This window comes from Melospiza melodia, chromosome 20 (genome assembly GCF_035770615.1).
Source record: "Melospiza melodia melodia isolate bMelMel2 chromosome 20, bMelMel2.pri, whole genome shotgun sequence".
NCBI lineage: Eukaryota > Metazoa > Chordata > Aves > Passeriformes > Passerellidae > Melospiza > Melospiza melodia.
Genome location: NC_086213.1, coordinates 15368798 through 15394445, shown reverse-complemented (window position 1 = coordinate 15394445; position 25648 = coordinate 15368798). Strand labels below are relative to the sequence as shown.

The window sequence follows — 25648 nt, the reverse complement described above, 5'->3', positions numbered from 1 at the left end:
ATATATTTCTAAACTTAGATTTCTACCTTTATATTATTTGTATTTATAATTCTTACAATCAAAACCCTTCCTATTGACCAATAAAGAAAACCCGCTTTATTTAAGTATTTTAAAAATATTTTCATGTTTATAATTTTCATATTTATATTTATAATTTATTCTATATTACATGAGAACACACCTGCTCCTGCACCCCAGTGGGGCTCCCTCTCCTGGGGACCTTGGGGTGCCCCAACGGCATCAGAGCCCCGAGTCTTCACCCCCTTCTCCTCTATTTAGAAACTACACTACAACTTCTTTCTGGAAACAAAGACATTACCTAAATCCTCTCCCCGTGTCCTAGACAGATGGATATTCAGTTATTAGTTGGCTGGGCAGCAGTTTCTTAAATAGAATGATAAACAAGATGTGAACATTTCAGCTACAAGCAAATAGGCAAATCTGAACAAGGTACTGATGGCCAGCCACTGAAGTTATTTTGAAGCAATTTTTTAAACAATAAAATACTGATACCACAAAAATAAAGCAAAAAGCTAACTACTGGCTAAGAAAAAATTAACTTTTGACAGCAACAACATTCCAACCACACAGGCTTTTCCCCGATGTCATACCTTATAACTACCTCTCTTGGGAATTCTCATCACGTATCCCAAAAGGAATAAATACCTCAGAGCGTCCTAAAGCAAAAAGTAGCACACATGAGCTCCTCACACTCCCGGGAGGCCGGCACAGCGTGCACTGAGTCTGCAATGAATTCTGCTCAGTGAGGGTCTGCAAACAAAGGTTCAACTCATGAACTGAACTGATTTTAAAGGGAGGTTTTCTAAGCACTGAAGCACAACAAAGAACAAGCAACAACAATTCTTAAAAAAATCTGCAAGTTTTATTTAGCATATATGCGACTGATTTCCACGCTGTGGCTTCTCACTTTGATTCGTCTGTAGGTTCAGGAAGATGACAATGCACACTCTGCCTTCCCTGAGACCCCCACAGCAGCTGAGCGCTGCTCCGTGTGCTCAGATCATCAGGAACTGCATTACACGTGCCCGGATGGACTGGAACTGCTCTGCTGCAGATTCAGGAGACGATAGCAGAGAGGGGCTGGCCAAGGCGTCGTCCCAATTCCATTTCTGTGTGACGAGAAGCGGTTTGTTCCCAACAGCTGCAACAATCCCCAGCTCCCTTCCGTGGTGAGTACCGATGGCACACAAATGGCAGCCTGAGGAAATCGTGTTCTGGGCTCTAAGTGCTTGGGACGGGGTCTGATTTTTTGTTTTGTACTTGTATGAAGATTAGTACAACAGGGCTCTGATGGATGACATGGCAGCACAGAATTAAAAACTCCTCAATAGGATTACATCGACTTCTAGGAAAAGACAAAAGCTTAGGACCCTTCTGAAATCTAATTTTAATTCAAAGCACGGGGATTGTCAGCATGCTGCACCTTCCAGCTTTTCAAAGCAGCTTCCCTCTGAAGACCAGGAAACATTGATTTCTACAGAAACAATGGGCAACCCCCAGGCTAATCTCAGCACTACTGTTTAATAGGGGACCTGCCAGCGTGCCAGTCCAGCTTCAAGTGTGCTTTACTTCAGTCTAACATCCCCACACAATTCTTCTCACATCTTCCAACCCTGACATCTTATTTTCCCCTAAAGCTTCTCTTCATTAGCAATTTCCAAGTAACATAGTATTTTTATAACATTCAAAAATGTCGTGCTGGACTGTGCTAGAGAGTAATCTGCAAATATAAGCTTAGCAAAGTTTGAATTGACTTGTCCAGAGAAAAAACCTACAAGTGAACACCTACACCTGCCTACAAAGAGCTAACAAGCCCCTGGCAGCTGCCAGCATCAAAGCACAGCGGATGTCTCTAATACAGGGTAAGGATAACAATATCACCTTCTGTTCTCTCCAGCTTCTTTTCCCTGCAGTCATATTTTGCTTCTTATGATTTTTTTAGTCCCCGTATCTTCTTGGACAGCACCGAGCCCGACGACAAGGACACGAGAGTCTTTCCCTGCTGGACGGAGAGAACCAGGAAAACAGTTAAAATAAGAACAGGGCAGTTTGAAATTCATACTTGCAACGAGAAGCAGCGCCTAACCAACAGAACAAAAGTAAACAAAGCATGACACCTCCCTGGGGACAGAAGACTCACAAATTCTCCAGGATTTACAATTCTAGCCACCAACCCCTTCAGGACAGCAGCCAAGTGTCCCATGGGGTGGTGCTGCACCAAAGAACCATCTGAGAGGTTCCAAAGAGTGAAATGCACAATATTTTGCAAAGACAAAAAATCCTGCAAAATAACAAAAAAACAATAGATGTAAACTACAGGGCAAGAGTACAAGTGTTACCTTTGGGAGCTGGAACCATCCAGGTGAGCACCTGATAACTGGATCCTCACCAGAGTTTGAACCCTTCAGGACACAGAAGGGTTTTCCCCAGGACTTTCACAGACTGAGTTTTGACAGAAGCACGCTCGCCGGATCCTCAGAAACGTCGCCCATTCTCCAGGCGTCTGGAGAGAACTGCAAATGGCTCTCACGTAGTTGGAGCTGGTTCTGTAAGGTCTCAGGGTGAATTTCACCAGATGCAACCAAACTGGGCAACTCCCAGTGGGACAGAAGGAACCCAAAGCTTGGGTGAGCAGAGCTGCAGCAAATACTGAGGAAACAAACATAACAGCGTAAAAAATAATAAACCATCCTTTTTTTTCTCTTGCTTTTGTTTTTTTTCTTATTCAGATCAGCATAGCAATTAAAGAGAAGGTGAAAAACTCACCATTACTGAACATTTCATCACCTGTAAGCTGAGCATCCTTAGCATAGGGGACTCCAAAGTTAAAATTCACCTATCCCTGGGAAATGAAACCAAATATCGTATGGTAAACAATCAAACAGCAGACATAAAAATTTGTTTCCTCTAAGGACTTTCAGGTATGTATGCATCTTTGCATTACACATGAGAACATACACTTTATACCATCACCTAACACATAATAATTTACCTTTAAATTTTGAGAGTATAGCATGAATTTTTAACTTAAACTGGTGATCTATTATTATTCAGTTGGTGCCTAAAGTTATTTCTGCTGTCACGTTCAAAAAAACATGAATTTTTTTAACTGTAATGAGCAATTGATTTCAGTCATCACAAGCCCACCAAAACACAAAGCTGAGTTCACTGGACGGGTCTGTGAGCTAGAAGTAGTTAGGCTTGTACTTCCCTCTTGTTCTTCCAGAACCAATAAATGCTGTCAACAAAACCAGGATCTTTAGCCCGCTGCTGTGAAAGATTCTACAAGGATGATGGTTTGATTTGTGTTTAGAAGTTTTGATTTGAAATGGCCAGTCCAATGGATAAAGACAGTTTATGTAGTATTACATTACTATTATTATTATTTCTATTATTATTTTTACTATTACTACTGCTATTGTTATCACCTGCTACTGGAAGAAACAAACCAGTAGTACCTATACTTAATTATTTTTATTTCCAGGAAATAATAAAGAAAAAGAACCAAACCAAAAAAAGTCACTTCCTACCTTTTATATCAAGGGATGAAAAATTTCTCTTGGGCTCTTCTCCAATTTATCAAGACTCAGAGCACTGAAAGGCAAACAAAACAGTGCTTTATAGAAGGCCAAGTGCACGTTTCAAGGCTGAACCACCAACTGATTGCAGTGACAGCAGTTACAACATGAATCGTTCCCAGAGCCTCTGTTCAATGGAATGTTCTGTGGAACTGCCATTTCTTTCCCAAAATACTAACTTCCAACACTTCCGAATCGAATTTTGTATTTTAAAACCACAGAAGTTAGTGAGACTCTGTGCGGAGATCAGGTTTAAATTTATTTCCTTCCAAAGCACAGAGCTCTGTTCCATCACCCTTCCCTTCGGCTCTACACTGGATCATGGTGAGCATTCGAGGAGTGCTCAATAATCAATTCTATTTCTCTCTTTTTCTAGTTCTCTCTATTCCTAAATCATTCAAGACAAGTCAAATGAAAAATGACAAGTTCAGCATCAAAGTCACACTTTTTCCCTTTGTCTGCTCAAGAACAGGCTCTAAATCCACTTATTGCTGCCTTCAACGATTCAGACTTGCAAAACCATTTTTACATGTTTTACAGGTTTATCATACAACCCACAGAACGCAAGCTCTGAATTACAGGAAAAGGTACACAGGCAAATATCTAAAGGGATCACTTATTTGTAAATACATACCTTGATAGAGAGCGCACTGAGAACCTTTCCGTGGGACTCTAAGGGACGCATGCGTTCTGAGCACCCTGTAAACAAGAAAAGCTACGATATATTACAGGACATCCCCACTTTTTCTACATAATCAAATAGGATTTTTAATAAAAATAATTCAGTTACAAAAGAAGGAAGAAAACCAAGCTAATTTTACTCAGCTGTATTTACTGCCGATTTAGAGAAAAATGCCGGGCCGCGTCGGCCGTTGCGTCACACGCCGCGCCGGCAGCACGGCCTGCCGGGAGCTGGAGTCTCGGGCTGGCAGCCACTCATGTGCCGCGTCAGCTGTTGCGTCACACGCCGCGCCAGTAGCACGGCCTGCCGGGAGTTGGAGTCTCGGGCTGACAGCCAGCGCTCCGTCCCCCGGGAGCCACCGGGACCTGCACTCCCTCCCGGGCATCAAACGGCTCCTTCGCCCCAGGGCGGGGAAGGACCTGAGGCAGCACCGCTCCTCCCGGATGCCCTCTATTTTTCCCTACAACTCTTTTTACTTTTTTCACTCTGTTTTTCACCACTTCCCTTCCCTCTTCCTCTCCTGCTTCCCTTCCTTCCCTTCCCTTCCCTTCCCCTTTCTCGTATTTCTGATCTTGGTTTAGCTTTCTAGCTTTAGAATAAAAAAGCAGCAGTAGAAACTTTCAGGCTATCCGGGAGTAAAAAAAAAATCCAAAACGAAAATGATTTAAAGAAAACGATTTATTCCCTGGGAGCCTGAAATTTTCTACTGCTGCCCGTGACATAGAGCTTTTATTCCTTCTTATAGACAGTTGATATTTTATATATATATTTATAGTTTATATTGATGCATTATATTAATAACTATATTTAATATGCACCTTATTCAAAAATATACGGGAATTATTTTTTAAATTATTTACCATATCTACTGCTACAACTTATTTTTCCTTATATTTCTAATTTTTATATAAATCTTTAATGTGTTTATGATATATTTCTATACTTATATTTCTACCTTTATATTATTTGCATTTGTAATTTTTACACTAAAACCCCTGCTTTGGCAAAGGAAAAACAAAACCATCCATTATTTTAATGTACCTAAATTTTTTTTTATATTTATATTTATCATAATATACAACAAATGATATATATATATAGATAGATAGATATATCACATCCATATTTATATCTATTTTATATCCATTTCCTATAATATTTTTAATAAAATATATACAGTATTACTTGTATTATATATTGTATCAATTTATGTTATTTTACATTTACAATTTATTATTAATTTCTTATATATCTGCATATAGTTGCAATACATTTATATATTTGTATTTTTGTTTGGGTTGTATTTACATTTATATTCTCTATTCATTTATCTATAAAAATACTCTATTAAAATTAGAATAACTTATTGTAACATATAATGACTTTTGTTACATGTTAAATTTTAAAAATTGACCGAATATATAAAAATAAAATTGGCTCATTCCCATTGCTACACATCTATTTCTTTTGTTTCAATATAGTTAGAGTCATAATTGTATATTTAAAATCCAATTCCTAAATGAAATGACAGAACAAACAGCATCAAATTCCCACCAATATCTTCCAAAAACATCAAGATACCTCCAACAGCCAAACAAGTGTCAGCGAAAAAACAAAGAACACTCTTTTCAGTAACAATTCTCATCACGACAGAAAAATGGAACCAAAGTAAAAGAAAATCCTATAGAAACACACACAGCAAATTACAAAAAGTACTAAAAAAAAGTCAAACCAATCTACTCAACTCAAGCCATTGCCACTCACCCTGAACGACGTTACCAAAAAAAAAAACAAGAAAATTCTACCTCTACACTAACGCAAAGAATAAACAATCCTCTGTAAAAATAACTTTAAAACCTGAACTAATTAACAAAATGGAAAAACATCTCAACCACTAAAAACTAAGAAATTAACTACCCAAATAAATAAATACTTTAAAAACCCACCATATAAATACCCACGTTCCCAAAATAAACCCTGATAAACAATACTCAAATACATTAAAAGACAACAACAAAAAAAAAAATAAAGAAACCAACAACAAGAATAATACCAAAAAACAGATAAACTGAAATCTGCAACAAAAAAATTATTCCCAACTGAATAAACCCATAGTGCCTCAAGCTGTCAAAATAAAAATACCACCTAGAAACAAACACAAAGACTAAAGACAAACGTAACCATAAACAATGTCCCCCAAATTACCCGTAACCATAAAACATACACTACAATCAAACAAACCAAACAAATAAAAGCCCTGGAAGACGATAAACACACATGCAATTATCGAGATTAAAAACCCGCTGCTATGAACGACAGGACGCTACCCCAAGCCCCCCAAAACAAACACTACACACTCACGCTAATAAAAGCCACCGCAACAGAATTAAAATCTGAACCGCTGCTTCGCGCTACGACCCGTAAAAACCATTGCGCGCCCTTCTACACATAATACCCCGGCAAAAAAATATATATCCGACTACAAAACCCAATCCGAAACGAACCTTTATCATCCCTACCGGCACCGAGAACCGTACCACTCAGGAAGAACACCGTATCCCTTAGCAGCAAACCGAACCCGGCGATGCCATCAACGCCTCCAAAGCGCCTCCGAGCCACGGCACCGCCGAACTTGGAGCGGCCGAACCCCGCGCTCGCTGCCGGCCCCGGACGGAGCGCGGCTCCCGGCAGGAAAGCGGCTCCTGCGGCGGCTGCTCCGGCACGCGGGGCCGGCGCCGTCCCGGGGAGCCCCGCCCGCTGCCCCTGCCCGGCGGGGCCGGCACCGGGCCCGGGGCTACCGGCGGCGCCCGAGCCCCGCGCCCGGAGCGGACGGAGCGGCCGGCACCGCCCGGGCCGGCGCAGCAGCGCCCGCGCCGCCTCTGCCGCCCTTGGCCGGCCCGGCCCGGCTCCGCTCGGCTCCGCACGGCTCGCACCGCCGCGGCTCCGCCACTGCCGCCCTTGGCCGGCCCGGCCGCGCCGAATCCCCCGGGCGCCCCGGCAGCTGCCCGGGCCGTGCCAGCAGCGCTCCCGAGCGGGAACGTTCCGGGCCGGGCCGCGGGCACGGGCAGCGCCCTCCAATGCAGCGGCACAGCCCCATTGCAGCCCTGCAAACGCTGCCGGAGCTGCGGCTTCCCGCAAGCCAGCCCCGAAAAAGCAGACGGGGCTCACCTCACTTCAACAAGGGCAAAGAAATGCGTTCTCCCCTCCAATTTCACCCCCTAGGAGAGCAGAAAAGAAGGGGCGCTCCTCAAATGAAAGCCTTCGACTGATGGGAAAGGGCAATTTCGACCTCCATTCAAACCCTTCAAAAGGAGGGACACCAGGGCTGCCCCCTCCATTTAAACCCGAGGGTAATGAAAATGGGGTGGCTGCCTTCAAATCAAACCCATAACACCACAAGAATACTTTTCCCATTCCCCTTAAAATAGAACGCAGGGATTCCCTGTCACCCCCGGGATACCCCTAACAGCCTGGAAAAGGCAGCTTTTCCTGCAATCAACACCCTTAAAACCACAAGTCAAGAGGGATCCCCTCAGTTCAAACGCAGACAATAAAAGAAGAGCAGCTGCTTCCTTCTCCTTAATCCCTTTTGTCCTCATAAGCTCCACTTTTGTTCCTGGGGATCCGGGGAGGGACTGGCAAGATGAAATTGCAAAGGGGAAGGAGAAAATTCCCCGCTCCAAACCCACACGGGCTCACCTGTTCGGCCGCTGCTCCCCGGCACAAAGATTCGTCCCTCGGCACCTCCTTTAAGCGATGCTCCACGTACCCAAGCGCAGATCCAGGTGTTGCCCCCGACCCTGTGGGAAGCTCTCGCAGTCCTTCCATGAGACAGCGCCGGGAGCGCCCCATAAACCCCTCCACTCAGCAGCTCCATGCAAAAGGGAGCTGAGGCAAAGCCTCCCCCTAAAACAGCCTCGCCCTGGCAGGAGCCGGCCCCTCATCATCCTCACACTCACACCTGGGCTGCTCCGAGCCCCCATCATCCTAACAGCTCATACCTGGGCTGCTCCGAGCCCCCATCATCCTCATACTCACACCTGGTGCTGATCTGAGCCCCCATCATCCTCACACTCACACCTGGGCTGCTCCGAGCCCCCATCACATATTTTTCATATTTATATTCGCATTTATATTTAGAATTTATATTACTGTATAATAAAAATTATATTATATTATATATTGCATCTCTTCATGTTTCTTACATAGATCTCTATTTCTATTCATAGTGTGGTATTATATCTTTACATCTCTATATATTTATTATATATTTCTGTATGTCGATTTACATTTCTATAGTACTTAAATTATTTAAAATAAAACCCCTGCCTCTAACGAAATAAAAAGCAAAGACATCCCTTTATTTAAAACACATTTAAAAGTTTAAAAATAATTTTGTTTGTCATAATTCTATTCACATCTATATTTGTAATTTTCATTTGTTATATTTATAGATATTATATATATTGGAGAGTATACCTTTTTATATAATAATAGATATATTCTTTTGACACAATAGATTTCTTTTACTTATATTTATATGTATTAAGTATTTATTGTTATCGACATATATATATGATATATTTGGATTTCTAGTTTTATATTTTTTATTAAATCTCCAGCCTATACCCCAATAAAAGCCAAACAATCCCCAATTTATTTAAACTATATTTAAACATAAATCCTGTCACAGCTGCATTGCACAGCAGTGCCCCAAGCTAATCTGACACTTGTGCATCTCCTGGACCTGAATCTGAACCCGCTCACCTTGATCGCACCTGGCAGAACCATTTTCGTACCTTTTTCTGGCATGTCTTGGTTTTGTTTTCTTTTCTCTTGAGTTTTTGTGGCCTTTATTGCCTCTCTTTCTTGGCTTGTTTCTTGGGGCTTACTCCCTTTTTCCTTGATTTTTTTCTGGCATTTCTTGGGGGTTTTTTCTTCGTTTCTTCTTGCCCATCTTGGTGTTTTTTCTGTTTTTTCCTTGCCCCCCTTGGGTTATATTTGTTTTTTGTTTTTTGGTTTTTTTTTTTTTTTTTTTTTTTTTTTTTTTGGTTTTTTTTTTTTTTTCCCTGGGATTTTCTTGTCCTTCTTTTTTTTTTTTCTTTTCTGGATTTTTTCTTCCCCATCTTGGGTTTTAGTTCTGATTTTATTTCTTGCCCATTTTGGGGTTTTTCTCTGGTCTGTTTTCAGGGATTTTTCTTGCCCATCTTGGGTTTTGTTGTTTTTTGTTTTTTGTTGTTTTTTTTTCTTTTCTTTTTTTTTTTTTTTTTCTTTTTTTTTTGTTTGTTTTTTTTTTTTTTTTTTTCCGTAGGTTTCTCCTTGCCCTCCTGGTTTTTGGGTTTTTTGTCTGTCTTCCTTCCTTCCTTCCTGTCCTTCCTTCTTTCTTCCTTTCATTTCCTTTCCTTATTTTCTTTTTTTCTTTTTCTTTCTTTCTTTCCCTGCATTTCTAATCTTGGTTTTCCTTTCTAGCTTTAGAATAAAAGAGCAGCAGTAGTAACTTTCAGGCTACCTGGGAGTAAAAAAAAACTCCAAAACGAAAATGATTTAAAGAATACGATTTATTCCCTGGGAGCCTGAAATTTTCTACTGCTGCGCATGACATAGAGCTTTTATTCCTTCTTATAGATAGTTGATATTTTATACTTTATACAGCGCCCCCTGCCGTGTGCACGGGCGCACTGCAGGCAGAGCGATCCCTGCCGTCTGCACAGGCGCACTGCAGGCACAGCGCTGCCGCGTCGTTCGGTTCTGTTTAATGAAACTCGGCTTGGTTCGGCTTGGTTCGGCTCTTGGTCTAAACCCGTTTCAGTTCGGCTCTTCGGCTAAACTCGGTTTAAATATAATATAAATAAACTCGGTATTCGGCACATTGTCTAAATGCGGCTCAAGTCGGCTACACTCGGCTATCGGTTCCAGTCGGCTATCATCGGCTCTTGGTGTAAACTCGGCTGTTTTCGGCCGCACTGGGCTCTTCGGTGAAACTCGGCTGTTTCCGGCCGCACTCGGCTCTTCGGGGAAAGTCGGCTGTTTTCGGCCGCACTCGGCTCTTCGGCGAAACTCGGCTGTTTCCGGCCGCACTCGGCTCTTCGGCTCTTCGGAACTATTCGGCCCGGCTCGGCTCCCTCAGGGCGGGAAAGCGGACGTGAGAGGACCCCGGCACGGCGAGGCGTTTACCCAGATGCCTCTCACAAACCCGCCAAAATACGCCCGCCCGCGGCGCCCCTGAGCCCACAGCATGTCTCGGGTACACATGAAACGCCACAGAAAAATCCGTCGGAGCCGCCATGACGTTGGTATTCCGTGCAGGCAGTGCAGTGACACCCACCCGGTCCTCTACTTCCCCGCCCTTTTCGCCGCCATGCTGAGAAGGTCAATTAAAAGTCCGCGACATCGCCCACGCGCCACTCCCAAGGTGGCGGCCTCTCGCTGCACGGCTGCAGTACCGCGCTCTGCCCACAAGGCGCCAGCACTGCCGCCCGCCCCAGCCGGGGGCGCAGCGCGCCTCGGGGCTGCGGCAGCGAAGGCGGCAAAAAAGAACAGGGGCGACCCCCGCCGAAAACTGCTCTGAAATAAATGCCCCAAAACCGGGAAGAGGAAAAATAAACTTCTGCCTCTAATCTAATAGGATAAAAGACAAAACAAAACAAAACACAACACAAAAAAAAAAAATTATTTTAAAAAATATATAAATATTTTTTAAAATATTTTTTCATATTAATATTCACATTTCTATTTACAATGTATATTGATGTACACTGTCCATTTATACATTTCTTTTTATAAATACATTTCTATTCCATATTGCATATATCCCTAAAACTTAAATTTATTTGTATATTTTTATAAATATTTTTACACAGTAAGTATATATTTCTGTTACGATTTTTACTTCTGTAACACTTGGATTATTTAAAATAAAACCTTTGCCTCCATCCACATTAAAGCCAAAAAGAACCCCTTTCTTCAAAACTGTACTTAAATATTTTTTTAAACTCTATTTTTCAGGTTCATATTCACATTTACATTTAAAATGTATACTTATGTATACTGTTATTTGTATTCTTCATTACATCTCTTCCTATTATTTGTATTTATTTATATTTTGTGTTTATATATATATTTATATCTTGATTGTATATCTCAATATTTAGAAATATATAACAATAATATCTATATTCATATTATTTAAAATAAAAACCCTGCCTCTAACACAAGAATAAAAAAAGATCCCAACCCTTTGTTTTAAAAAATATTTAAATAGATTTTATCCTAATGTTCAATTTTTATATTCATATTTGTATTTATATTGTATATTAATGTATATTGCTTACTTACACATTTATCTTTACCAATGTCAATTTATAAATAAATTTATATTCTATATTACATGCGATGCGAGTAGGTATTTATATTTTTTATATATTTTTATTCATATTTTTTATATTGATTAAATATTTCTGCGTCAAGATTTTTACTTCTGGAACACTTATAATATTCAAAATAAAAACCCTGCCTCTACTTAAATAAAAGCCAAAACATTCCCTTTCTTTTAAACTATATTTACATATTTTTATATTTATATTCCCATTTATAGTTTATATTGCCATATAATGTTATTTATATTCCATGCTACAACTCTTCATATTACTTACATATATTTATATTTAAATTTATATTCATAGTTTAGCAATTTTTCTTTATATATTTATTATATATTTCTATCTTAAGATCCACATTTCTATATTGCTTATATTATTTAAAATAAAACTCCTGCCTCTAACCAAATAAAAACCAAGGACAACCCTTTATTTGAATCAGATTTAAAATTTAGGAAGTTAATTTATTTTTCAAAATTATAATGATATTTATATGGATATTTTTATTTATTTTATTCATAGATATTATATATATTAGAGAGAATACCTTCTAATATAATCATAGATATATATTTTCTGTATTATATATATTTTCTTACTTATATTTGCTTAAATTAAATATGTATAGATATTTGTATTTCTATATATATTTGTATATCTGAATTGATATTTTATTTCTATCATTTAAAAACCCCAGCCTATAACCTAATAAAACCCCCCAATTTTCTTTCACTCTATTTAAATATTTTTATATTTACAATCTATATTTATATATCTTTGTGTATATATATATATAAAATAGACTATCATTTATCTATATGATAATATGTTACAATTATATACCATATATTACAGTTTTACGTATGTATCTGTTATCTATATTTATGTTTACAACTCTAATGTTATATTTATTTTTAAATGTATATTTATTTCTATTTTCATCTCTATATTAAACCATGTCAGTTCATTAACCCGACGCACCAGAGCCACAACAATACTGTACCTTTGTCAGCACCGGCACGCAGCACACGCCCATCCCATCGCAGCACAGCAAAACAAAACCTATTTCTGTTACTAACGGAACAAACATCCCACAACGTCATTGAACCCTAATAAAAACTCAAATAAACCTAACTGTAAATAAATTTTAAATCCCATTAGAAAGTAGCCCAAAACCTCCGCACATGCTCATCATAAACTTCCTCCTAAACCGGTATCTCAAAAACCCCAAAAAACTCAAACACACCTTGAAAATGACACAACTGCTAATAAAAACAAACACCCAATAAAAATTAAATCAAACCAACGCACTAGACTCAAAACTGCACAACTGACCCTAAACATTACTAAAAAGTCCCCAAAGCTCTACCTTTATGTTAATGCACAAATAATAACCTGTCATCTATAAAAGTTATTTGAAAAAATTAAAAAAAATAATTAAAACCATGAAAATAAAAAACCTAAACTATTAAAAATATTAAAAAATATCACTACCTAAATTAAAAAACATATTGCCTATAAAAACCCACCATATAAATGCCCCTGTCCCAAAAAATAAAAATAAAAAAAAATATTGAACCACAAAGAAATCAGAACTTAGGAACACCAAAACCATAATGTTCAAAAAGTCACACCACATCCCTTATCATACACCAACTACAAACAACAATACAATGAATTCTTAAAAACCACCTTAAAACCACTACATTGAAAAACATTTCAAAAATTAAAAACTGCATCTAACAAAAGCCATCTGATAAATTTACACCCAAAACTCCAGCAGCCCAGCTGGCCCCACCAAAGCTCTATGTTTATACATACAGCAAACAAAACCAAAATCCCAGTAATACCCATCAGAAATCTATGAAAGAATCCTATTGAAATTAATCCTGCCTCAAATACAAACCAACCCATCCAGAAAGTCAGCTTCACTCAAAAAACAATTTACACAGAGTTAATAATACCAAGAAATAAAACAACACACCATATACCACCAATGAATATCATAGTGAAGGAAAAAATAAAAACACTACATTTTTTCCCTTTTGTTTTTTAAACTAACTTCTTTTATTAGCTAGAACAAAAGATTTTGCCAGGACTGTAACAACAACAACAACTTCTTTTTCTTCTTCTCCTTCTGAAATGTCCCTTCTCACTCCCAAACTCCTTTCAACTCCTGAGTTTACATCCAAGCAAAAAGCAAAATTCGTGCACTCGTGCGTTCGCTGCTCCTGTCAGATTCTCTGTTTTCCTCCACATCTTCTTACACTTTCAGTCCTCACGCTGTCCCGCCGTGATGAGTCTGACAGAAGAATTGGCACATGTTAACAGAGCATTTCCCTCCCTCCCTCCCTCCCTCTGCTTTCCTCAGCGCATTTCAATCCATCCCAGGCCTGCGGTGATGCACGCTCACCCCAAAGCTCACAGCAAGCATGCAGCAGCTCAGGCTCACTCGGCTCCAGGGCCCAGAGCCTGCAGGCCCTGCAGCTGCCACACGGATGGACCTGGTTCCCTCCCCGGGTGCCCAGAGGGAAACCTGAGGGCAGGCGTCCACCCCGAGGGGGCACCCGCAGCCCCGGGCAGGCATGGAGTCGCCGGCTGCTCTCTGGGGACGACACCCTCCCTGCAGGCCACACTGCCTCGTCCTCTCCCTCCCTGGGGGACAGGCACCTCCAGGGTCTGTGACCTTCCGTCAGCATCCAGGTGCTGTGTCAGAGCCAGAGGGGTCGAGGCTTTCCAGAACCATAGCATCCTTTAGGTTGCAAAAGCCTTCTAAGACCATCGAGCTGTTGCCCCAGCACTGCCAAGCCCAAATCAGGTCCCTAAACACCACATCTTGCCATGCTTTCAATGTCTCCAGCAATGGGGACTGCCCTGGGCAGCCCGCTCCTACGCCTGACCACCCTTTCAGTGAACAAACTGGTCCTCAAAGCCAATCTAAGCCTTCCCTGCTGCAACTTGAGGCCATTTCCTTTTGCCACGTCACCTCTTACCGGAGAGATCTCGGCACTTAAACCTTACCTGCCCCTTCCCTAGGAGCTCTCTGGCTTGCCTGGATGAGAGGAGAAACACTCCCACCACAGGAACGGCAGCTCAGCAGGTCCCACACCGAGGCAGGGGAGCAGCTGTCCTCACCAGAGCTCCCGTGTCAGCTCTCAGAGATCGCCTCTGCTCTGCCTCCCGGGCAGATCTCTGCTCAGCGCTTCAGAATTGGCTGTTTGGAGGAGGGGGAAAAAAACAGGTTAGCCAAGATTTTTATCCAGACTTATCTGATGTCTTTGCCTGCTTTGCCTCTTCCTGACTTCCTCCTGCTAAGAAAACAGCTGCCTTTGCACTTCTAGGGGGAACTGTCACGTAATGCTCGAAAAGGAACTACAGAAATGTGTCTCATTTTTAAAGACTCAGCCAAGAAGACAGATAACTGCAGCTTCTCCATCCCCACTGCCTGCACAGCTGCCAGGCACCAGGCCAGCTCTGCTCCGCTTCTCCCAAAAAAGATCTTTCAGTGCTGTTCTCCCTCCACGGGAAGGGCCTTTCTGTCTCACACACTTGGTGACACGAGGCTGCGCGAAGCTGCAGCAACCTCTGCTCCGGGTGGGAAGGGCTTTCTTCCTCCTCTGGCACCTGGCTGGCACAGGCTGCTCACAGATGCTGGGGCTGCCCCATCCCTGGAAGTGTTCGAGGCCCATTGGTGCTCTGGGATCAGGCTCAGAGCAACCTGGTCCATGGAACCATGTCCCTGCCCACGGCAGCAGGCTTGGAACGAGGTGATCTCTAGAGCCCCTTCCAACCTGAATTATTCCATGATTCTATGAACTCAAAAAACTCGGGGAAGAAATCTGTAAAGGTCACTAAATACATAAAAGCATATCCCCATCAGCATAATTTTGAATGACAAGTATATCTACAAACAGGGAGAAATATTCTATGTCTTTGCTCTTGCTACCTTTCAGGCAACAGAAGTTAGTGAGACTCTGTGCGGAGGTCAGCTTTAAATTTATTCCCTTCCAAAGCACAGAGCTCTGTTCCATCACCCTTCCCTTCAGCTCCACACTGGATCATGGTGAGCATTTGAGGAGTGCCCAATAACCAATTCTATTTCTCTCTTTTTCTAGTTCTCTCTATTCTTAAATAATTCAAGACAAGTCAAATGAAAAATGACAAGTTCAGCATCAAAGTCACACTTTTTCCCTTTGTCTGCTCAAGAACAGGCTCTAAATCCACTTATTGCTGCCTTCAACGATTCAGACTTGCAAAACCATTCTTACATATTTTACAGGTTTATCATACAACCCACAGAACGCAAGCTCTGAATTACAGGAAAAGGTAATTCACAGGCAAATATCTAAAGGGATCACTTACTTGTAAATACATACCTTGATAGAGATCGCACTGAGAACGTTTCTGTGGGACTCTAAGGGAGACATATTTTGTGAGTACCCTGTAAACAAGAAAAGCTAGAATATATATTACAGGACATCCCCACTTTTCCTACATATTCAAATAGGATTTTTAATAAAAACAATTCAGTTAAAAAAGAAGGAAGAAAATCAAGGTAATTTTACTCCCAATTTAGAGGAAAAAAAAAGTCAAGGCTGCTGCAAAGAAAAAAAAGTGAACCATAACCGCCTAGTAGAATTTTAAAACAAGTGCTTGGATAAAAGAATCTTATGGAACGTGAAGTAGAAAAAAAGTGAAACCACTATCAGACCTGCCTATTTTCTCACTATTGTACAAGAAAATCCTAAAAGCAGTATAAAGTCACTGCCTAAAACCGGTCATGGGATGTAACCAAGAACAATTTAGGCATTAGCTAATCTAGTCAGAAACCTTTTCTGGATGCAAGTGTCAAATCACAAGTTTTGTCTTTCAGAAGCTCGACAATGCTGGAAAGCATTTTCCCCGGGGCTCGGGAGGGCAGGGGCGGAAGGGGGGATCACTTTGCAGCTCGCACCTGTGCCATCCGAAGCATACAGCCCGCCCGCTCCCTGCGCTGGGCATTCTCCCGGCCATCTCTGGCTTTACCGCCCAGCGCCGCTCCATCCGCTGTCACGGCACAAAGAGCCACGAGCACTAACGCTGGCAGCAGCCCCGTCATGCCGGCGATACCGCAGCGCTCCCTGCTCGCAGCGCCCAACACGGGCGGAGCCGCCTCCGCCCGCAGCACCGGCAGCAGCCCGAGGGAGACGGCTGCAGCTCGGGGGCTCCTCCGGCGCCTCCGCCAGCCCGAGGGCGGCCGCCCCACCGGGACCGCGGGAGCGCCCGGCGCCGCTCGCCCGGGGCGGCTCCTGCAGCTCCCGGCCCGCGGCAGCAAAGCACCGCCTCGCCCCCCGCCTCCGGCACCGCTGAGGGAGGCCGAGGAACCGGGCGGACGCTCATTCCGCGCTGCTCAGCTCCGGGAGGGCGGCCAGACGGAGGCTGCGCCCCTCCAGCGTCGCTGTCCCGCGCGGGAGAGGCGCCGGCAGCTGCCCGCGCACAGCCCCGCGCGGCCGCCTGGCACGCCAGCCACTCATGTGCCGCGTCAGCCGTTGCGTCACACGCCGCGCCAGTAGCACGGCCTGCCGGGAGTTGTAGTCTCGGGCTGACAGCCACCGCTCCGTCCCCCGGGAGCCACCGGGACCTGCACGCCCTCCCGGGCATCAAACGGCTCCTTCGCCCCAGGGCGGGGAAGGACCTGAGGCAGCACCGCTCCTCCCCAATGCCCTCTCTTTTTCCCTCCAACTCTTTTTACTTTTTTCACTGTTTTTCACTCCTTTCCTTTCCTTTCCCTTCCCTTCCCTTCCGCTTTCTTGTATTTCTAATCTTGGTTTAGCTTTCTAGCTTTAGAATAAAAAAGCAGCAGTAGAAACTTTCAGGCTACCCGGGAGTAAAAAAAAAACTCCAAAATGAAAATAATTTAAAGAAAACGATTTATTCCCTGGGAGCCTGAAATTTTCTACTGCTGCACGTGACATAGAGCTCTTATTCCTTCTTATAGATAGTTGATATTTTATACTTTATACAGCGCCCCCTGCCGTGTGCACGGGCGCACTGCAGGCAGAGCGATCCCTGCCGTCTGCACAGGCGCACTGCAGGCACAGCGCTGCCGCGTCGTTCGGTTCTGTTTAATGAAACTCGGCTTGGTTCGGCTTGGTTCGGCTCTTGGTCTAAACTCGTTTCAGTTCGGCTCTTCGGCTAAACTCGGTCGTATTCAGCACATTGTCTAAATGCGGCTCAAGTCGGCTACACTCGGCTATCGGTTCCAGTCGGCTATCATCGGCTCTTGGTGTAAACTCGGCTGTTTTCGGCCGCACTGGGCTCTTCGGTGAAACTCGGCTGTTTCCGGCCGCACTCGGCTCTTCGGGGAAAGTCGGCTGTTTCCGGCCGCACTCGGCTCTTCGGCGAAACTCGGCTGTTTTCGGCCACACTCGGCTCTTCGGGGAAAGTCGGCTGTTTTCGGCCACACTCGGCTCTTCGGTGAAACTCGGCTGTTTTCGGCCACACTCGGCTCTTCGGCTCTTCGGAACTATTCGGCCCGGCTCGGCTCCCTCAGGGCGGGAAAGCGGACGTGAGAGGACCCCGGCACAGCGAGGCGTTTACCCAGATGCCTCTCACAAACCCGCCAAAATACGCCCGCCCGCGGCGCCCCTGAGCCCACAGCATGTCTCGGGTACACATGAAACGCCACAGAAAAATCCGTCGGAGCCGCCATGACGTTGGTATTCCGTGCAGGCAGTGCAGTGACACCCACCCGGTCCTCTACTTCCCCGCCCTTTTCGTCGCCATGCTGAGAAGGTCAATTAAAAGTCCGCGACATCGCCCACGCGCCACTCCCAAGGTGGCGGCCTCTCGCTGCATGGCTGCAGTACCGCGCTCTGCCCACAAGGCGCCAGCACTGCCGCCCGCCCCAGCCGGGGGCGCAGCGCGCCTCGGGGCTGCGGCAGCGAAGGCGGCAAAAAAGAACAGGGGCGACCCCCGCCGAAAACTGCTCTGAAATAAATGCCCCAAAACAACCGGGAAGAGGAAAAATAAACTTCTGCCTCTAATCTAATAGGATAAAAGACAAAACAAAACAAAACACAACACAAAAAAAAAAATTATTTTAAAAAATATTTAAATATTTTTTAAAATATTTTTTCATATTAATATTCACATTTCTATTTACAATGTATATTGATGTACACTGTCCATTTATACATTTCTTTTTATAAATACATTTCTATTCCATATTGCATATATCCCTAAAACTTAAATTTATTTGTATATTTTTATAAATATTTTTACACAGTAAGTATATATTTCTGTTACGATTTTTACTTCTGTAACACTTGGATTATTTAAAATAAAACCTTTGCCTCCATCCACATTAAAGCCAAAAAGAACCCCTTTCTTCAAAACTGTACTTAAATATTTTTTTAAACTCTATTTTTCAGGTTCATATTCACATTTACATTTAAAATGTATACTTATGTATACTGTTATTTGTATTCTTCATTACATCTCTTCCTATTATTTGTATTTATTTATATTTTGTGTTTATATATATATTTATATCTTGATTGTATATCTCAATATTTAGAAATATATAACAATAATATCTATATTCATATTATTTAAAATAAAAACCCTGCCTCTAACACAAGAATAAAAAAAGATCCCAACCCTTTGTTTTAAAAAATATTTAAATAGATTTTATCCTAATGTTCAATTTTTATATTCATATTTGTATTTATATTGTATATTAATGTATATTGCTTACTTACACATTTATCTTTACCAATGTCAATTTATAAATAAATTTATATTCTATATTACATGCGATGCGAGTAGGTATTTATATTTTTTATATATTTTTATTCATATTTTTTATATTGATTAAATATTTCTGCGTCAAGATTTTTACTTCTGGAACACTTATAATATTCAAAATAAAAACCCTGCCTCTACTTAAATAAAAGCCAAAACATTCCCTTTCTTTTAAACTATATTTACATATTTTTATATTTATATTCCCATTTATAGTTTATATTGCCATATAATGTTATTTATATTCCATGCTACAACTCTTCATATTACTTACATATATTTATATTTAAATTTATATTCATAGTTTAGCAATTTTTCTTTATATATTTATTATATATTTCTATCTTAAGATCCACATTTCTATATTGCTTATATTATTTAAAATAAAACTCCTGCCTCTAACCAAATAAAAACCAAGGACAACCCTTTATTTGAATCAGATTTAAAATTTAGGAAGTTAATTTATTTTTCAAAATTATAATGATATTTATATGGATATTTTTATTTATTTTATTCATAGATATTATATATATTAGAGAGAATACCTTCTAATATAATCATAGATATATATTTTCTGTATTATATATATTTTCTTACTTATATTTGTTTAAATTAAATATGTATAGATATTTGTATTTCTATATATATTTGTATATCTGAATTGATATTTTATTTCTATCATTTAAAAACCCCAGCCTATAACCTAATAAAACCCCCCAATTTTCTTTCACTCTATTTAAATATTTTTATATTTACAATCTATATTTATATATCTTTGTGTATATATATATATAAAATAGACTATCATTTATCTATATGATAATATGTTACAATTATATACCATATATTACAGTTTTACGTATGTATCTGTTATCTATATTTATGTTTACAACTCTAATGTTATATTTATTTTTAAATGTATATTTATTTCTATTTTCATCTCTATATTAAACCATGTCAGTTCATTAACCCGACGCACCAGAGCCACAACAATACTGTACCTTTGTCAGCACCGGCACGCAGCACACGCCCATCCCATCGCAGCACAGCAAAACAAAACCTATTTCTGTTACTAACGGAACAAACATCCCACAACGTCATTGAACCCTAATAAAAACTCAAATAAACCTAACTGTAAATAAATTTTAAATCCCACTATAAAGTAGCCCAAAACCTCCGCACATGCTCATCATAAACTTCCTCCTAAACCGGTATCTCAAAAACCCCAAAAAACTCAAAACACACCTTGAAAATGACACAACTGCTAATAAAAACAAACACCCAATAAAAATTAAATCAAACCAACGCACTAGACTCAAAACTGCACAACTGACCCTAAACATTACTAAAAAGTCCCCAAAGCTCTACCTTTATGTTAATGCACAAATAATAACCTGTCATCTATAAAAGTTATTTGAAAAAATTAAAAAAAATAATTAAAACCATGAAAATAAAAAACCTAAACTATTAAAAATATTAAAAAATATCACTACCTAAATTAAAAAACATATTGCCTATAAAAACCCACCATATAAATGCCCCTGTCCCAAAAAATAAAAATAAAAAAAAAATATTGAACCACAAAGAAATCAGAACTTAGGAACACCAAAACCATAATGTTCAAAAAGTCACACCACATCCCTTATCATACACCAACTACAAACAACAGAAAACAATACAATGAATTCTTAAAAACCACCTTAAAACCACTACATTGAAAAACATTTCAAAAATTAAAAACTGCATCTAACAAAAGCCATCTAATAAATTTACACCCAAAACTCCAGCAGCCCAGCTGGCCCCACCAAAGCTCTATGTTTATACATACAGCAAACAAAACCAAAATCCCAGTAATACCCATCAGAAATCTATGAAAGAATCCTATTGAAATTAATCCTGCCTCAAATACAAACCAACCCATCCAGAAAGTCAGCTTCACTCAAAAAACAATTTACACAGAGTTAATAATACCAAGAAATAAAACAACACACCATATACCACCAATGAATATCATAGTGAAGGAAAAAATAAAAACACTACATTTTTTCCCTTTTGTTTTTTAAACTAACTTCTTTTATTAGCTAGAACAAAAGATTTTGCCAGGACTGTAACAACAACAACAACTTCTTTTTCTTCTTCTCCTTCTGAAATGTCCCTTCTCACTCCCAAACTCCTTTCAACTCCTGAGTTTACATCCAAGCAAAAAGCAAAATTCGTGCACTCGTGCGTTCGCTGCTCCTGTCAGATTCTCTCTTTCCCTCCACATCTTCTTACACTTTCAGTCCTCACGCTGTCCCGCCGTGATGAGTCTGACAGAAGAATTGGCACATGTTAACAGAGCATTTCCCTCCCTCCCTCCCTCCCTCCCTCTGCTTTCCTCAGCGCATTTCAATCCATCCCAGGCCTGCGGTGATGCACGCTCACCCCAAAGCTCACAGCAAGCATGCAGCAGCTCAGGCTCACTCGGCTCCAGGGCCCAGAGCCTGCAGGCCCTGCAGCTGCCACACGGATGGACCTGGTTCCCTCCCCGGGTGCCCAGAGGGAAACCTGAGGGCAGGCGTCCACCCCGAGGGGGCACCCGCAGCCCCGGGCAGGCATGGAGTCGCCGGCTGCTCTCTGGGGACGACACCCTCCCTGCAGGCCACACTGCCTCGGCCTCTCCCTCCCTGGGGGACAGGCACCTCCAGGGTCTGTGACCTTCCGTCAGCATCCAGGTGCTGTGTCAGAGCCAGAGGGGTCGAGGCTTTCCAGAACCATAGCATCCTTTAGGTTGCAAAAGCCTTCTAAGACCATCGAGCTGTTGCCCCAGCACTGCCAAGCCCAAATCAGGTCCCTAAACACCACATCTTGCCATGCTTTCAATGTCTCCAGCAATGGGGACTGCCCTGGGCAGCCCGCTCCTACGCCTGACCACCCTTTCAGTGAACAAACTGGTCCTCAAAGCCAATCTAAGCCTTCCCTGCTGCAACTTGAGGCCATTTCCTTTTGCCACGTCACCTCTTACCGGAGAGATCTCGGCACTTAAACCTTACCTGCCCCTTCCCTAGGAGCTCTCTGGCTTGCCTGGATGAGAGGAGAAACACTCCCACCACAGGAACGGCAGCTCAGCAGGTCCCACACCGAGGCAGGGGAGCAGCTGTCCTCACCAGAGCTCCCGTGTCAGCTCTCAGAGATCGCCTCTGCTCTGCCTCCCGGGCAGATCTCTGCTCAGCGCTTCAGAATTGGCTGTTTGGAGGAGGGGGAAAAAAACAGGTTAGCCAAGATTTTTATCCAGACTTATCTGATGTCTTTGCCTGCTTTGCCTCTTCCTGACTTCCTCCTGCTAAGAAAACAGCTGCCTTTGCACTTCTAGGGGGAACTGTCACGTAATGCTCGAAAAGGAACTACAGAAATGTGTCTCATTTTTAAAGACTCAGCCAAGAAGACAGATAACTGCAGCTTCTCCATCCCCACTGCCTGCACAGCTGCCAGGCACCAGGCCAGCTCTGCTCCGCTTCTCCCAAAAAAGATCTTTCAGTGCTGTTCTCCCTCCACGGGAAGGGCCTTTCTGTCTCACACACTCGGTGACACGAGGCTGCGCGAAGCTGCAGCAACCTCTGCTCCGGGTGGGAAGGGCTTTCTTCCTCCTCTGGCAACTGGCTGGCACAGGCTGCTCACAGATGCTGGGGCTGCCCCATCCCTGGAAGTGTTCGAGGCCCATTGGTGCTCTGGGATCAGGCTCAGAGCAACCTGGTCCATGGAACCATGTCCCTGCCCACGGCAGCAGGCTTGGAACGAGGTGATCTCTAGAGCCCCTTCCAACCTGAATTATTCCATGATTCTATGAACTCAAAAAACTCGGGGAAGAAATCTGTAAAGGTCACTAAATACATAAAAGCATATCCCCATCAGCATAATTTTGAATGACAAGTATATCTACAAACAGGGAGAAATATTCTATGTCTTTGCTCTTGCTACCTTTCAGGCAACAGAAGTTAGTGAGACTCTGTGCGGAGGTCAGCTTTAAATTTATTCCCTTCCAAAGCACAGAGCTCTGTTCCATCACCCTTCCCTTCAGCTCCACACTGGATCATGGTGAGCATTTGAGGAGTGCCCAATAACCAATTCTATTTCTCTCTTTTTCTAGTTCTCTCTATTCTTAAATAATTCAAGACAAGTCAAATGAAAAATGACAAGTTCAGCATCAAAGTCACACTTTTTCCCTTTGTCTGCTCAAGAACAGGCTCTAAATCCACTTATTGCTGCCTTCAACGATTCAGACTTGCAAAACCATTCTTACATATTTTACAGGTTTATCATACAACCCACAGAACGCAAGCTCTGAATTACAGGAAAAGGTAATTCACAGGCAAATATCTAAAGGGATCACTTACTTGTAAATACATACCTTGATAGAGATCGCACTGAGAACGTTTCTGTGGGACTCTAAGGGAGACATATTTTGTGAGTACCCTGTAAACAAGAAAAGCTAGAATATATATTACAGGACATCCCCACTTTTCCTACATATTCAAATAGGATTTTTAATAAAAACAATTCAGTTAAAAAAGAAGGAAGAAAATCAAGGTAATTTTACTCCCAATTTAGAGGAAAAAAAAAGTCAAGGCTGCTGCAAAGAAAAAAAAAAAGTGAACCATAACCGCCTAGTAGAATTTTAAAACAAGTGCTTGGATAAAAGAATCTTATGGAACGTGAAGTAGAAAAAAAGTGAAACCACTATCAGACCTGCCTATTTTCTCACTATTGTACAAGAAAATCCTAAAAGCAGTATAAAGTCACTGCCTAAAACCGGTCATGGGATGTAACCAAGAACAATTTAGGCATTAGCTAATCTAGTCAGAAACCTTTTCTGGATGCAAGTGTCAAATCACAAGTTTTGTCTTTCAGAAGCTCGACAATGCTGGAAAGCATTTTCCCCGGGGCTCGGGAGGGCAGGGGCGGAAGGGGGGGTCACTTTGCAGCTCGCACCTGTGCCATCCGAAGCACACAGCCCGCCCGCTCCCTGCGCTGGGCATTCTCCCGGCCATCTCTGGCTTTACCGCCCAGCGCCGCTCCATCCGCTGTCACGGCACAAAGAGCCACGAGCACTAACGCTGGCAGCAGCCCCGTCATGCCGGCGATACCGCAGCGCTCCCTGCTCGCAGCGCCCAACACGGGCGGAGCCGCCTCCGCTCGCAGCACCGGCAGCAGCCCGAGGGAGACGGCTGCAGCTCGGGGGCTCCTCCGGCGCCTCCGCCAGCCCGAGGGCGGCCGCCCCACCGGGACCGCGGGAGCGCCCGGCGCCGCTCGCCCGGGGCGGCTCCTGCAGCTCCCGGCCCGCGGCAGCAAAGCACCGCCTCGCCCCCCGCCTCCGGCACCGCTGAGGGAGGCCGAGGAACCGGGCGGACGCTCATTCCGCGCTGCTCAGCTCCGGGCGGGCGGCCAGACGGAGGCTGGGCCCCTCCAGCGTCGCTGTCCCGCGCGGGAGAGGCGCCGGCAGCTGCCCGCGCACAGCCCCGCGCGGCCGCCTGGCACGCCAGCCACTCATGTGCCGCGTCAGCCGTTGCGTCACACGCCGCGCCAGCAGCACGGCCTGCCGGGAGTTGTAGTCTCGGGCTGACAGCCACCGCTCCGTCCCCCGGGAGCCACCGGGACCTGCACGCCCCCCCGGGCATCAAACGGCTCCTTCGCCCCAGGGCGGGGAAGGACCTGAGGCAGCACCGCTCCTCCCCAATGCCCTCTCTTTTTCCCTCCATCTCTTTTTACTTTTTTCACTCTGTTTTTCACTCCTTTCCTTTCCTTTCCTTTCCTTTCCTTTCCTTTCCTTTCCTTTCCTTTCCTTTCCTTTCCTTTCCTTTCCTTTCCTTTCCCTTCCCTTCCCCTTTCTTGTATTTCTAATCTTGGTTTAGCTTTCTAGCTTTAAAATAAAAAAGCAGCAGTAGAAACTTTCAGGCTACCCGGGAGTAAAAAAAAAACTCCAAAATGGAAATAATTTAAAGAAAACTATTTATTCCCTGGGAGCCTGAAATTTTCTACTGCTGCACGTGACATAGAGCTCTTATTCCTTCTTATAGATAGTTGATATTTTATAGATATTCATAGTTTATATTGATGCATTATATTAGTAACTATATATAACATGCACCTTATTCAAAAAATATACGGGAATTATTTTTTAAATTATTTACCATATCTACTGCTACAACTTATTTTTCCTTATATTTCTA

General features: G+C 42.6%; 1 long non-coding RNA gene across 4 annotated transcripts in view; it reads right to left on the bottom strand.

The window, feature by feature from the left end:
* Window positions 1-861: 861 nt before the first annotated feature.
* Window positions 862-25648, bottom strand: part of LOC134427448 (uncharacterized) — a 50669-nt gene continuing 25882 nt past the window's right edge. Inside the window, exons 1-7 of one of the 4 annotated variants that reach the window (XR_010030179.1) lie at window positions 16612-16842; window positions 16034-16098; window positions 3552-3615; window positions 2788-2863; window positions 2361-2670; window positions 1903-2020; window positions 862-1130 (exon numbers count right to left, since the gene is read on the bottom strand). This is a non-coding gene — a long non-coding RNA (uncharacterized LOC134427448). Of the gene's footprint in view, window positions 1220-1902; window positions 2021-2360; window positions 2671-2787; window positions 2864-3551; window positions 3616-4233; window positions 4299-6785; window positions 6898-16033; window positions 16099-16611; window positions 16843-21492; window positions 21752-25648 lie in introns of those variants that run through there. The other 3 variants (XR_010030178.1, XR_010030175.1, XR_010030176.1) reach the window with 3 other exon arrangements.